Genomic DNA, 14,160 nt, shown 5'->3' with positions numbered 1-14,160 from the left:
TTCAATTAGTGACCGCCTATGGCACGCGAGTAACGGCTCACAATATACTGTATGCCTGAAGGTTATTATTATTATTGCATAAGTTACAATTTGGCAACTGGCCAGGTGGTAACATGTATATACAAAAAAGAAAAACACAACATCCCCACAAAGTCACATATCAACTAGATAGTTGTACAAATTTTAAAATTTAATTAAAATTTCTAAAAATTTAAGTACTTTTTCAGCTTTTCCTTAAATATTTTTACATTATTAGGAAAGGGCTCAAATAACTCTGCAGGCAATCTGTTCCAATCTTCAATTGTTTTATTCAGGTATGAAATTTTTTTAACATTGGTCCTCTGCGCCCGGCATTTGATTTTGACCTGATGATCGTTCCTACCAATGAAATTAGGTTTTCCCACTTCATTGCTTAATTCCCTCCATGCTTTATCCCCTTTGTATATTTTATACATACCGCAGAGTCGGTTTCTTTTTCTCCTACTTTCCAAAGATTCCCACCCTAGTATATTTAACATGCCTGATACGCTCTCTATCCTCCGATGCCTACCCAAAACGTATCGAGCCGCTTTTCTTTGAACTCTCTCCAAGGCCTTTATATGTCCCACCTCATAGGGATCCCACACCATTGAGGCATACTCTAGGATAGGCCTAACCAGTGTTTTATACGCCATTTCCTTCGTGCGAAACTTGCTTCCCTTTAGATTTCTCATCACCCAGTGCAGTTTCATGAAGGCTTTCTTGGCAGTATATTGAACGTTCAGCCCCCAATTCAAGTCTTTAGAGAGGTGGACACCTAAGTATTTACAGTTGTCACACCTAGGAATAGGGTTACCTAAGAACTGATACTCCCTTTTGGTAGACTTTATCTTGTTGCCGAAGGATATAAGCTTACATTTACTAACGTTTATATCCATCCCGTTCTGAGTCACCCAATCTGCCATTTTATTCATGTACACTTGCAGAGTTTCATGATCGCTCTCTCCTCCTATCTGTTTATAAATAATGCAATCGTCGGCAAAAAGTCTAACATGCGAGTTAATTTTGTTTGGGAGGTCATTTATATAAATTAAAAACAAGATTGGCCCAAGAACACTACCTTGAGGCACCCCCGATGTAACCATTGTTTCATCGGAACTCATATCCCCAACTTGTACTCTTTGAGTTCGACCTTTCAGAAAGTCCTCAACCCACAGGATCACCCGTTTGTCTATTTGCTGGGGTAATTGTCTCATCTTTAGTATGAGTCGATTGTGTTCGACTTTATTGAAGGCTTTAAACAGGTCTACTACAACGGCGTCCACTTCCAAACCCGCATCCATGGAGTCAGCCATTTCTTGACAGAACCCTGAGTTGGGTTTGACATGAGTGTCCTTTTCTAAAACCGTGTTGTCGTTCGAATAACCAATTTTCACTTTCCCACAAATCCCGGAGGTACTCAGCAATTATCTTTTCAACTAATTTACAAACCACTGAAGTCAAGCTTACTGGCCTATAATTCTCAACAAGTTTTTTGTCACCACCTTTAAATATGGGCTTTATGTTAGCCTTCTTCCAGTCCTTGGGTAGGGTATTGTTGTTCATAGTTACATTGAATAAATGAAGAATATAACCCGTCACAGCACTCCCTCCAAGTTTCAGTAAATCGATTGAAATTCCATCTGGTCCTATTGATTTATTTGGCCTCATTTTTTTGATTTTGTTATATATTTCTGAGTTGGTAGTGGAAATATTTATAGGGTTCTGTGTGTTCGTCATCCCCGACCGTTCCCAAGAAACCAGTGAAATATCTGAATTATCTATTCTATTCATTGCGCTCGCAAAAACATTAGAATACCAGACGCTGAACTCATTAGCCTTCTCTTTATCATCTGTAACTAAGGACCCCTTTTTGTTTAATAAAACTGCGATGCTGTCCCTGCTCCCCTTCCTCCTTCTCAAATATTTATAAAATTTATTACCGTTGTCTTTAGAGATAATATTCCGCAAAAACGTTTCTTTGGCTAATTTATTTTCCTTATTTAATAAGTGGATTAACATTTTATACTTGGTAGATAACTCTGGACTCCGATCCCGTTTTTTGTGAATCACTCTTATTTTTCTCTTCAGTGATCTAATTGTATGGTTGTAGTACTCTGGGTCGGTATTTTCTTTGATTCTTTTATTCGGAACGAAGGTACTTAGGCCTTCATTCATTATCTGCTTAAATGTCTCCCAAATTTCCTCAACACTCTGTCCCTTGCTAATCCATTCAGAGAACCTCTCCCTTAAAAATAGCTGGAATCCTTCTCTATCCCCTCTCCCAAACTGCCATATTATCTTTTCCTTATCTGGTTCTTTAAACTGAGCCTTGGCCCAGTTGAGTTGTACGCACACCGCCGAATGGTCGCTTATTCCCGGAGACACAATTACTTCACCCGCCAACCCTCCTGGTCTCACCGGCATGACGTCAAGTATGTTTGCCCCACGGGTGGGTTTTTCCACCACCTGCACAAAGCCCTCTTCATTTACAAGGCGACTAGCAAATTCTTGGGCCTTACCGCCCCCTACCGCGACAGCGTCGCCAGCCCAGTGAATTCCCGGAAGGTTTAAATCCCCAGCAATTATTGTATGACCCTCCGGACTTTCCGAGCATGCGTCCGCTAAAACCTCCACCGCATGCATCCCTTCGTTTGGGATTCTATAGATAGCAATAATTTTTTATGGTTTTCTGACCATTTTTACCTTTAACACTTACAGACATCATCTCACAATCATCTCATATCCATTCCAGTGTGCTCACTAGTTTGTTTATTACGCAGATAAATATTCCTCCCCCTCTCCCATCCCTATCTCTCCTATAGGGTACAAAATTATGTGGGAAAACCTCATTGGAATCAACATGATCACTAAGCCACGATTCAGTACCAATCACAATATCGGGATTGCAGGCTTCAATCAATGACCCGAACTCTTCAACTTTGCTTAAAATACTGCGACAGTTTGCCAGTAGAATTATTAAGCCCTTACCTTCATATCCTCTTCGATCGACGGAACCACCTCCTGAGCCATTTATAAGTTTCCCGACTGGAACAATTTCTGCGTTATGTTTCTGAACCGCTTCTCCATAACAGCGGATCCCTGTCTGTTTAAGTGTACTCCATCACGGCTCAAATGGTTATCCCTGATCCAACAGTTAGGGTCCACAAAAGTTATTCCAAATTTCTCACACACCCACTCAATTCCTTCGTTTATGTAGTCTATTTTCTTGTAATGCACGTCCCTTCTACGGATAATGCCACTAATGACAATCTTAGCCCCTTTGAATTTCTTTTTCGCCGTGGTGCACAAATCCCATATGAAGCCAATAATATGGTCATTAGTCATTGCACCTTTCATCTACATCTACATCTACATCTACAAATTACCCTGCGAGCCACCTCTAGGGTGTTTGGCAGGGGGTGATCAATCACCAGCATGCAGCATGCATTTGGACTCCCACATGCACACCACATCGTCCAAGAAACGTCCCGTATAATAACAAACTATACTACTATATGCTGTTAGAAATAGAATATAGAATACAAATTCAGAAACATGCAGTAAGTTTTACATAGGTTAGTAGGCTACACTACAAGTCATGCAATCTATTTACGCGTTCTATTGCTGCCGTTATAATCTCTTATTGATCGTGGAAAAAATGACATTCGGAATCTGTCTGTTCTGCAATCTATCTCTCTTATTTTATTTATATGATCTGATCTTCCGTAGTACGTTGGCGTCCGCAAGATATGGTTAACTTCGTCAGAAAAGACACTGCTCTTGAATTTATCTAAAAGGCTTAGTCTATTTTTCAATCTACGGTCCGACAGAGATTCCCATCCGAGTTTATGTAAGAGGTCAGTTACACTAACAAGACTATCGTAACGACCTTTCACATACCTGGCAGCTCTTCTTTGCACGCGTTCTAACTCTGTTATTAAGCCTTTTTCATGAGGGTCCCAAACACTGGCAGCGTATTCCAAATGTGGTCTAACGAGGGAAAAGTAGCTAATTTCTCTCACTTTGTCGTCGCACTTTCCTAATATTCTTTTAACAAAACCCATTTTACGATTAGCTTGACCGGTTATTTCTCGAATATGTTTATTCCACGATAGATCATTATTGAGTCTAACCCTAGATATTTCACGGATTCAACTGCCTTATTGGGTTCCACGAATTATATAGCTACGTTGTAGGGAGTTATTCTTCTTCCAGAAATTCATTACGACGCATTTTTCCAAATTTAATTCTAACTGCCAAGCATCGCACCAAGCTTGGATAGCAGCAAGGTCATTCGTTAGTTCATCTATATCTTTGCTGGAACGAATTTCTCTGTAAACTACAGCGTCGTCTGCAAATAATCGTAACTTACTCTGCACTACTTCGCCAATGTCGTTTATATAAAGTAGGAATAGGAGTGGGCCAATGACACTACCCTGAGGAACGCCAGAAGTGACTCTAACCTCATTGGAGACTGCACCGTCTAATACTACTCTTTGGACGCGGTCGCTCAAAAATTCTCTAATCCAGGAAATGACATCTTCGTCTAGACCATAAGATTTCAGTTTTATTATTAACTTTCCGTGGGGTACTTTATCAAATGCCTTTTTGAAATCAAGAAAAATCGCGTCTACTGGAATGTTGTCTTCCCCGGAGACTAAAATATCGTGGGCGAAAAGCGCTAACTGAGTGTCGCACGATCTGCTTTTCCTGAATCCATGTTGATTTCCCATTAATAAGTTTTGCGCGTCTAGGTGTTTCATTACCGAGCTGACTACGATGTGTTCAAGGACTTTGCAAGAGATGGACGTTAAAGATATCGGCCTGTAATTAGATGGCTGTTCCTTGTCTCCACTTTTAAATATAGGCGTTACATTAGCGATTTTCCAGTCATTAGGTACTTCGTGTTGCTTGATGGATTTACTGAATATTAACTGCAAGTAGGGGGCAAGTTCTGAGGCTAGTTCTTTATATACGCGAGAAGGGATTTCGTCTGGACCAGGTGATTTATTTGGACTAAGCGATTTCAATATATTTTCTATTCCGAGCGTACTAATGTCAATAGCTGGCATCTTATGTAGTCAGGGATTGTCATCGGTCTCGTGTGAGTTTTCGGAAGGCTCCGTGAACACGCTCTTAAAGTAGGAATTTAATAAATTGGCTTTATCGTAACTGCTTGTCAACACATCTCCATTGTCGTTTCTCAGCGAACATACGGTAGATCGTTTACCTTGAACTTCCCTAACATATGACCAAAATGCTTTTGGGTTATCCTGTAACTGCTCTACTAGTGTTTTTCTTTTAAAATTCGTGAACGCATTCCTGAACGCTTCCTTCGTGGCGGCTTTAGTCATCCTATATTTTTTAATTATTAGCTCGCGTTCATTAGCGGATAAATCCGTGCTGACTTTTTTCATTTTAGCATGACACGCTCTCTGTCGCCTCAATGATTTTCTCACTTCCGCGTCGTACCATCTCGGTTCGCTGCCTTCTTTTACTATTTTACTAGGGATGTAGCTATTTATTCCCGAAGTTACGAGCGAAAGAAAAGCTTTCCAAGTATTCTCTACATTTAACTTTAATACTGATTCTTGAAACTTGGGGAAAGCATTTTTCAGATGACTCTTAAACCCATCAAAATCAGCTCTTTTAAAAATGAAAACTTTACGCTCTTTTTTAAAGTTTACAGCGGTATTTAGAGAAAACTTTGCAGTTACTACCCTATGATCACTTATTCCTTCGACAGTGCCAACGTTTATTACCTGATGTGGTATATTTGTCGCTAATAAATCAAGAATATTTTCTCCTCTGTTTGGTGCGGATGCTATTTGAAACAATGAATTAGATGTGAAAGTGTGTAATAAAGCCTCGCAGATCACTTTATCCCTCCCACCAGGAATGAAGCTATAAGTCTCCCAATCTATAGAAGGTACGTTGAAATCTCCACCCACAATCAAGTTTCTTTCAGGATACTTGGATGCTACGCTGTTTATTTGATTTTGAAAATCCAACATTGACGTTATATCTGAGTTAGGTGGTCTGTAATACGAACATAATAAAATAGTTTTGAATTTTGGACATTTAATTAAACACCACACAGATTCAACGCTGGTCTCAGTTACGGTTATCGCTTGGCTGACGATTGAATTCTTTACAGCTATAAAAACTCCGCCCCCAACTCGATTAATCATTGACTTTGATGTCGTTAGTCCCAACATGAATTATCACCACACTTTCATCACCTTCACTGGTCATACTGCCGATTTTCCTATCCAGTTGCTCCGTTCTTATACCCGGAAAACAGTGCACGTTCATCCAGTCACTAGGACATCTGCCCCCGATAAATCTTATCATTGAATCACCAATAACTTCAACTTTAGGTGCATCCCCTCCCCCTCCTTTCCTCTGCCCTCCGTTTTCTCACTCTCTCCTCTCTCTTGCCTCCTATTACTCAATGTCATCCTTCTATCTCCTCTCTTCATTGGCACCCTCTTTTGATGGATGCACTCTCTTGCTGTATCACCCATATCGCCCCCATCTCTGCGCCTACAGTCCATTTCCTCCTTAGGCTCCCTGGTACAGTCTGATCTTCTTTCCCTCCGCTTGCTGTCATAGTAGGGGTCCTCCTCGCATTGACGTTCCACCAACAGCCTCATTTCTGTTAATGCCGTTTCCAGCTCACCATTTTTTGCGGAAAGCTCAGATATTTTACTCCTGGCCTCCCCTAGCTCCGCGCGCAATTTTATAATTATCTCCTCTTTTTCCTCCAGCTTCCTCCGGCTCTTCTGATTCTCACATCCACTACATCTCCATTCATCTCTAACGCAGTCCTCCAACTTGCTCTTAGTGCATTTAAAGTGAAACCAGGTGCAACACTGCACTGTACACCGTTTCTCAGCTTTTTATGGCACTTCACTTCCACCACTTCCGCGCCTTTCCCCATTTCGACCCTCGAAGCGTCCCTTCCTCGGGCCTCGATTCAAGGTGCGTATAATACGCACCTTGGCCCCGATTAGCCTTTCCTGGCGGTCACTTTCGCTCGCCTAGCGGATCGTGGGCACGACCGTACTTGACCACGGATGAAGGAAGACTGAGACTTATCGCTGAGACTGAGACTTATCTTTGCTCCCATATCCATAATTGCTAATCTGTTAGACATTTTATGGATTGATTTAAATGTTTACATGCCCGATTTTTGTGTCGCCTATTTGCATTTTTTGGAATTTATCGCATTCATTAGTATTAAATTGCACGTTATTTACCTATTATTGTTTATAAGTAGACAGTATATCTATATGGTCGCTTTTACTTCATTTATATCGCCTTTTACCGCTGCGTTCCATTGCTCACGTAACCTTGCCGGTCAGGGAGTAAAAACAGTTGAGGGTGTGTTTAGAATAGTAGTTTGACGTTGGCCGTATTCGTCACAGCTGGTGTCAGGTATGCCAAAAAGGTTATCCCTCCCTCCGATCTCGTAGGTGGGGTGGGGTGGGGTAAAATATAGAAGCGGGAATGGGAGAGGGATTGAGGTTGGGTACTCATTTGCGGGATGTCTATTCAGGCTCATCGGAAAAGGTTTTCAAGGGAGGGACGACGTTAAGGAAAGGTGAGGTCATCATGTTGGTACCACCTCAATGACAAGACATTCACCAAACAACTTCGAATATTCATAATAACTTCGCATAAACAACTTCGAATATTCGAGAATAATTTTTAAATTTTAATAAAATCACTTTTATGTATCACAAAAAAACGAATTTTAAAAGAATCGTCGTCCGATGTCACCCCATTTGACTCATTGTCGCTTTGCGAATCACTTAAAATTAGCAGATTTTCACCTCAACTGATAGGCTGACCTTGTTTTTTGGAACTCCTGATGTAATTTAAATGTATGGTTCACTTATTAAAAGGAGCCTTCTTTAGATATCTTCATTATTTAACGCTCCTGAGGATTTTCTTGCACGGTGCTCTCGGAATCGGTGTTCCTGGACTCCAATGATTCCTCACTTAAAACTCAAATTGGAAAAAAAATTCTTTGGAAATTGCTGTTCCATGTATCAGCACTTTATGTACCATGAGCAGCATGTAGTACCAACCATTAAGCTCGATGTACAGCTCAGCTATTTCCATGCAATATTGGCTGAAGGCTTCATTATTTATCTCATAGCCACAGGATAGGGATTTTAATATCTCCGAAAGTCGATGGATAAGTCTATCGTCGATATCTGTATTGAAAGTTGTAAATCACATTATATTATCGAAAGTTGTAAATCAAATTATATTTCATGCATCTAAAGAATCTTTTCGTAGATTTTTCAAAAAAATGGAAACCGGTCTAATATTTTTACTAATTTATTATAAAACTATATTTATTATACTTACACGTAATTTCATCTTATCTGAGTTAAAACTCACCCTTTAAAAGTTTAATGATTGATATTAATTGATGATTATTTTTACACACTGCATATATTCGCCAACTGTGCATGCATGGTAGTCATTTGCACTCACTAGATGCGATAGGGAGATATTGATATACTTATGGAAGGAATTTCAATTCCTTCTGCAATTAGCTTTTCAACGTCTCTTTGAAATGCTCATCTGTTCTCGAGCTTTGATTCCACTTTCTCAGGTATTTCGGGAAAAAACTCTTCGCATAAAGCGCGCATATATTTCGCATGCTTGATTTCATTCAGTCGAAATCTTCTTACCAAATATTCCACGAAATATTCCTCCTTCTTTGCTAATGGATATTCTTTTCTCTACGTTCAGCATAATTAAATAGAGGAAGTGGAAATTCGGCATAATTAAATAGAAAGTGGTAGCACTTTTCCACAATGTTATTATTTTCCCTCTGTATTTTTGTTGTACCCCGCAAGGTACGTAACATTTGCGGCACCCATAATTCAAATTCAACAGGTATATTTAGCATCTAACGGTTAGTGTAAGTTTCTCACATAATGAATTATGTAGTTGATTTTGATCACACATAATTTTTGTCATTAAGATCGCGAAAACCGGCCCTCATTGGTTTCATGAATTTTTGAAGGTGAGTGTACAAAAGAAAAGTGTTCATATGATAGGCGTGAAACACTTGATGTAAGAAATCTCACAATTAAATTAATGTGGAATGTGGAATTATGTTAAGTATACACCATGCGAGTTCGACCACAGATACAGGAATATTTGAGCGATAATGCCATTCGGCCTTCCGCCGGCCGCCGGCCATCCGCCCTCAGCGGAGCGGAGTACCGCTCAACTTAAAACCCTCTAGATGTCGGGTAGGAAAGTATAGGCAAGATTTTTTTGAAGTGAAAACTTGTTTAGCGGCGTTAAGCACTTTAGCGGGATGGGAAAAAAGCACAGAATTCGCGTAAGAGTGACCTACCCGACACCGCGATCGCTACAGCGAAATCTACTTTTCCGTCTTAAAATTCGTCTATTGATATCTCATCCTCGGTAGTGTAGTGGTCCCCGCCTGTCACGCGGGAGACCGGGGTTCGATTCCCCGGCGGGGAGGATTTTTTTATCAAACTCATACTTAATTGTATTACATACATAATTGTTTAAAAAAATTTACAATGGATATTTTATTTATTTTTTTTATTTTTTATTTTATTCTCAAACCACCGGATACAGCTCGTATTGGCCATTTTACACCGGGGTGTTCAACAAATGTAACAATTATACGTGCACAAACGACCATGCCCTGGATCGGGGAAATCTACCCAGGCGGGACTCGAACCCGCGACCTCTTGCTTGGCAGGCGAGAACGTTACCCCGCCGCCACCGAGGCCGGCAAAAAAAAACCTCCCCGGCGGGGAATCGAACCCCGGTCTCCCGCGTGACAGGCGGGGATACTGACCACTATACTACCGAGGATTTGATAATTCAACTACGCAGGCTGACTAGGTGTAGTAAATAAACTTTGTTAATATATTGTTATTATTTAGACTGTTAAAGTCTTTTTGTTTTAAATATATTAAAATTGAAAATGAAAATCTATAGTGTATATTGTACAAGTTCATTAAATATAAAGAGCTCGTGCATGAACGTGCAGAAGAGTGTACACGCTATAAAAATACAGGTCAGTACAATTTAAGGCAGTTTCTTTTATGTGCATAGTGAACAATAGAGTATGTGCACCCGGGAGGAATACGATTGAAATGCTGTTTATTCGATAAAGTATATCGTAAATATCATTAATTTCGATTAACAGCATTAAATGTTGCTTAGTTTGTGTAATAATTAATATTTAATATGCATTGTTTTCGCAACGATATTGAGCAGACGAAAACGCTCATCTATTGGCTCCTCGATATGTGACGTCATTCTGTTCTATCTCATCAGCGTGCAAGGTGTTTATCGTGTTATGATCGTGTTTATAATACAATGAACTACGTGTGCATTGGAAAAAGATGGTGGATCTGATGTGTGTAAAGGGAAATACGTTTAAGTGCATATCATGGAATCAGGTTTCGTGAAGGTTTCTTCAAATAATATGCCGAAGGTGGATACTTCAATGATTGACCGTGCTGATTATGTTGGACTATACCTACATGATTCACTAACTCTTGGTTAACTATGTGGTATTCCATTATTTCCTGGATATAGACAGTTACTTATACCACTTATTTTATAAGAGCGCGACCCGGGTTTCAATGAGTAATCATCATCATCAGGCGCTAATTATAATCCAGATTTATCCAGCTATATGTGACTCACGACCTTCTAGAGATGCAGTGCAAGTGCTGAAAACAGTTCGATCAATTCAAAGACAGCTAGTGACTGAAGATTTGGTGATTCAGAAAGCTGATAAAGGAAATTGCCTGGTGATTTTGAAGCGGGAGGATTATATTAAGAAGTGCTATGAATTTATTCAAAAATCAAATTTGTCACTGTTGGAGAAAGACCCTACGCAGAAGTACCAAAAATCTATCAGAGATGTCATACGAAGCTCAAAAGAACTTTTCCAACCCAAAGATAAGCATTTTTTGTTATCTAAAAACCCTATTCCTCCTAGGCTTTATGGGCTCATTAAAATTCACAAACCGGACGCACCAATCAGACCAGTGGTGTCGAGTATAAGCGCTCCAGCGCACAAACTTGCCCATACCTTGACTTAACTGATCTCGCAGCACTCTGCATTTATGTCTAAGCGTGGTATCAAAAATTCGCTTGATCTTGTGGACAAAATTAAAGACATCATACCTCCGAAGAACTCAAGACTAGTATCTTTTGATATCGTCAACCTTTTCACTTGTGTGCCACCAGAGGAAGCAACCGGCCTAGCAATAGATCTCCTGGGGGCAGCCAATATTGCAAAGAAAATGAAGGACGAATTATCCACCCTTCTCAAAATATGTGTGGCACAAAATTATTTCAAGTTCGATAGTAAATTTTACAAACAAAGTAGTGGCCTCGCTATGGGCTCACCACTTTCTCCGTTGTTGGCAGATGTTTTTGTTGATAGTTTGGAAAGGAAAATTTTTAGCTCAGGGCATAGCCTACTAAATTCTGTGGTATACTGGTACCGGTACGTTGGCGATATTATTGTGCTTTGGAATGGAACTGATCGGCAACTGGATATGTTCTTGAGTTTTTTGAATGACATCCATCCTACAATTTCATTTACCTGTGAAAGAGACTCCAACCATTGCTTAAATTATCTGGATCTTACAATCAAACTCGATAAATGCCGGCATTCCTTCTCCATTTTTCGGAAACCCTGTTATACCGATCATGTCATCCCAGCAAGTTCAAGACACCATTACTCACACAAACTTATGGCTTTTCATTCCATGATTCATCGCCTGTTAAGCATACCACTTTCCAAAGAAGACTTTAAGAAAGAAATCATCACCATTAAACAAATTGCTTCTGCCAACGGTTATTCTCAAAATTTAATAGATAAACTGATTTTTAAAAAATAGAGAAGATTGGCTATCGACCAAATGTTTTCGGCGGACGAGGATAAAAAGAAGCAGTGGTGCACAGTGACGTACCTCGATGCACTTTCTCTGAAAATGGCTCATCATTTACCCAAGGACAAATTCCGCTTGGCTTTTAAACCTTATTCCACCTTAAGGAGACTGATCGTTAAATGCAAGGACCATATAGACCGATTGGATAGATGTGGAGTATATTCTTTGAAATGCAGCGATTGCAATGGTGTATACGTGGGACAGACAGGAAGAAGTTTTGACATCAGGAAAAAAGAACATTTAAGTGCTTACAAACATAATAAAGATGAAAAGAGTAATTTTGCTAAGCACTTAATATGTAACTGCCACAGAAGCGATTTTAAAATGAATATTTTAAATTTTTGCAATGACCGCCGAGAACTGGATTCTAGGGAACAGTTAGAAATTTTAAAAATTATTGAAAATCAAGATAGTACCCTTATAAATGAATACCTCTACCCATCCTTTTCACCTATTCTGGCGTCCGTTTTAAAATTCATCAAGTAACTAGGTAACAACAAGATAAACAAATTATAATTAGCGCCTGATGATGATGATTACTCATTGAAACCCGGGTCGCGCTCTTATAAAATAAGTGGTATAAGTAACTGTCTATATCCAGGAAATATACCTACATGCCTCGGCACGAAGTTTTAATGTTGAACTGGAGCTTTTTTGTTGTGTTGCCTCATTCATAATAAAGAGCAATCGACGGGAAACCTCATCGGAAATTAGGTCTAAGTGAATTAAGTAAGATTGTTTACAGTAGGTAGGTAATTGTCCAAAGGTTTGTTAGCACGATTCGAAGGTTTACTGAAGTAAAAGTGCCGGTGCGTAGATAACTATCGATATTTGTATTATCATTTCAAATACCGATCATAATTTATCTATTTAACTTTTTTTATTCTATTATTATTTAACCTACTGACTCGCGAAAAATAATTTTTCATATTCAGTTATGGCCCGTGATGACTGGATGAATATCCATAGTTCATTATTTAATTGCCGCTACTGAGCTGGGATCTTCTTCTTCTTCTGGCTATTTAAGGTTTGAAACGTAAACACAAATAACTGAAGTTATATTCTGGTCCACTCTAAGCAGTAATCTGATCTTAATTTCTTAAAAAAAAACGCACTTTTTATCGACGTATTTGTTCTTTCGTGGAATTAATGTATTCCAAAGCAGAGTTCTGATTATCTCAATGTTTCTACAAGTTATTTTCATTTCGCTAACAGAGATATGTCGGTCAAACATACATTTACTTGGTTGAAGTTTATGAATAGCATTTGTGAGGTATATCTAAAAATAATGTCATTGAAAACTTGGTCCGGATCACGGACTTAAAATAATCCGGATGTATGATGGAAATCTCTCGGGCTGGAAATCAAATCAGATCAGATAGTTAGATCAGACGATTACTTTTCATTCATTCGGTTTCAATATGCTTCTCGAAGCATTTGTTAGAACAATTTAAAAATTGGTTCAATTTACATTTCTTCACAGCATAAGTTTATAGGTTTTCAAGGTACAACTGTCTTGTTATGACTATCCATTAAGCGAGGAATCCCTACGCGCGGCGCATTTCCAAAAAGTAGTCCCGACTTGTGATACCTAATAATGAGCTTATTTCACATCCGATTTGGAAAATATTAGCATTACTGTGTTTGGAATTAAATTACAAACATTTTGAATGCCCAAACTATCACTTTTTATCGAAAATTAATATTCTGTTTTTTAGTTTATCGTACGGGTACTGTTACTAGTTACTAATTAGTGGCTTAGTTTTCACGAATTAAGTCGTACTATTTTCAAGGATCATCACTGTTTAAGTGACTCTTAATTTTAATGTCACTATAAATCTGCAAGCGAACGCAAATGCGAGAACCGAGGAGTAAGAAATACGATTAGGTAGTTCAAGGTGCAAGTTGATAGAGTCTTGTTGTCAGCGTAAACGAGAAATAAATGAATGAAAAGATGTAGATGATATCAGAAATCAACTCCACACACCTCATGTCAAAAACTCTTTAATTAAATAACACATGTTATAATACACGCCATTTGCACACACACCCGTTGTACACTCTACAACTCAACACTAACTCAAGAAGACTTCTGGGACGAAAACAAAAGAATGGCGAAAAGTTGGCAAATTTATATGACACACCATAATACAAA

General features: G+C 39.1%; 1 protein-coding gene and 1 non-coding gene across 2 annotated transcripts in view; one reads left to right on the top strand and one right to left on the bottom strand.

The window, feature by feature from the left end:
- Window positions 1–14,160, top strand: part of LOC124160087 (high-affinity choline transporter 1-like) — a 215,605-nt gene that overhangs the window by 16,277 nt on the left and 185,168 nt on the right. The window lies entirely within an intron of this gene.
- Window positions 9,832–9,903, bottom strand: Trnad-guc. Its single transcript has one exon. It is a non-coding gene; the product is annotated as a tRNA-Asp (tRNA).

This window comes from Ischnura elegans, chromosome 6 (assembly GCF_921293095.1).
Source record: "Ischnura elegans chromosome 6, ioIscEleg1.1, whole genome shotgun sequence".
In the NCBI taxonomy this organism is placed as follows: Eukaryota; Metazoa; Arthropoda; class Insecta; order Odonata; family Coenagrionidae; genus Ischnura; species Ischnura elegans.
This window is presented reverse-complemented; position numbering and strand designations above follow the sequence as displayed.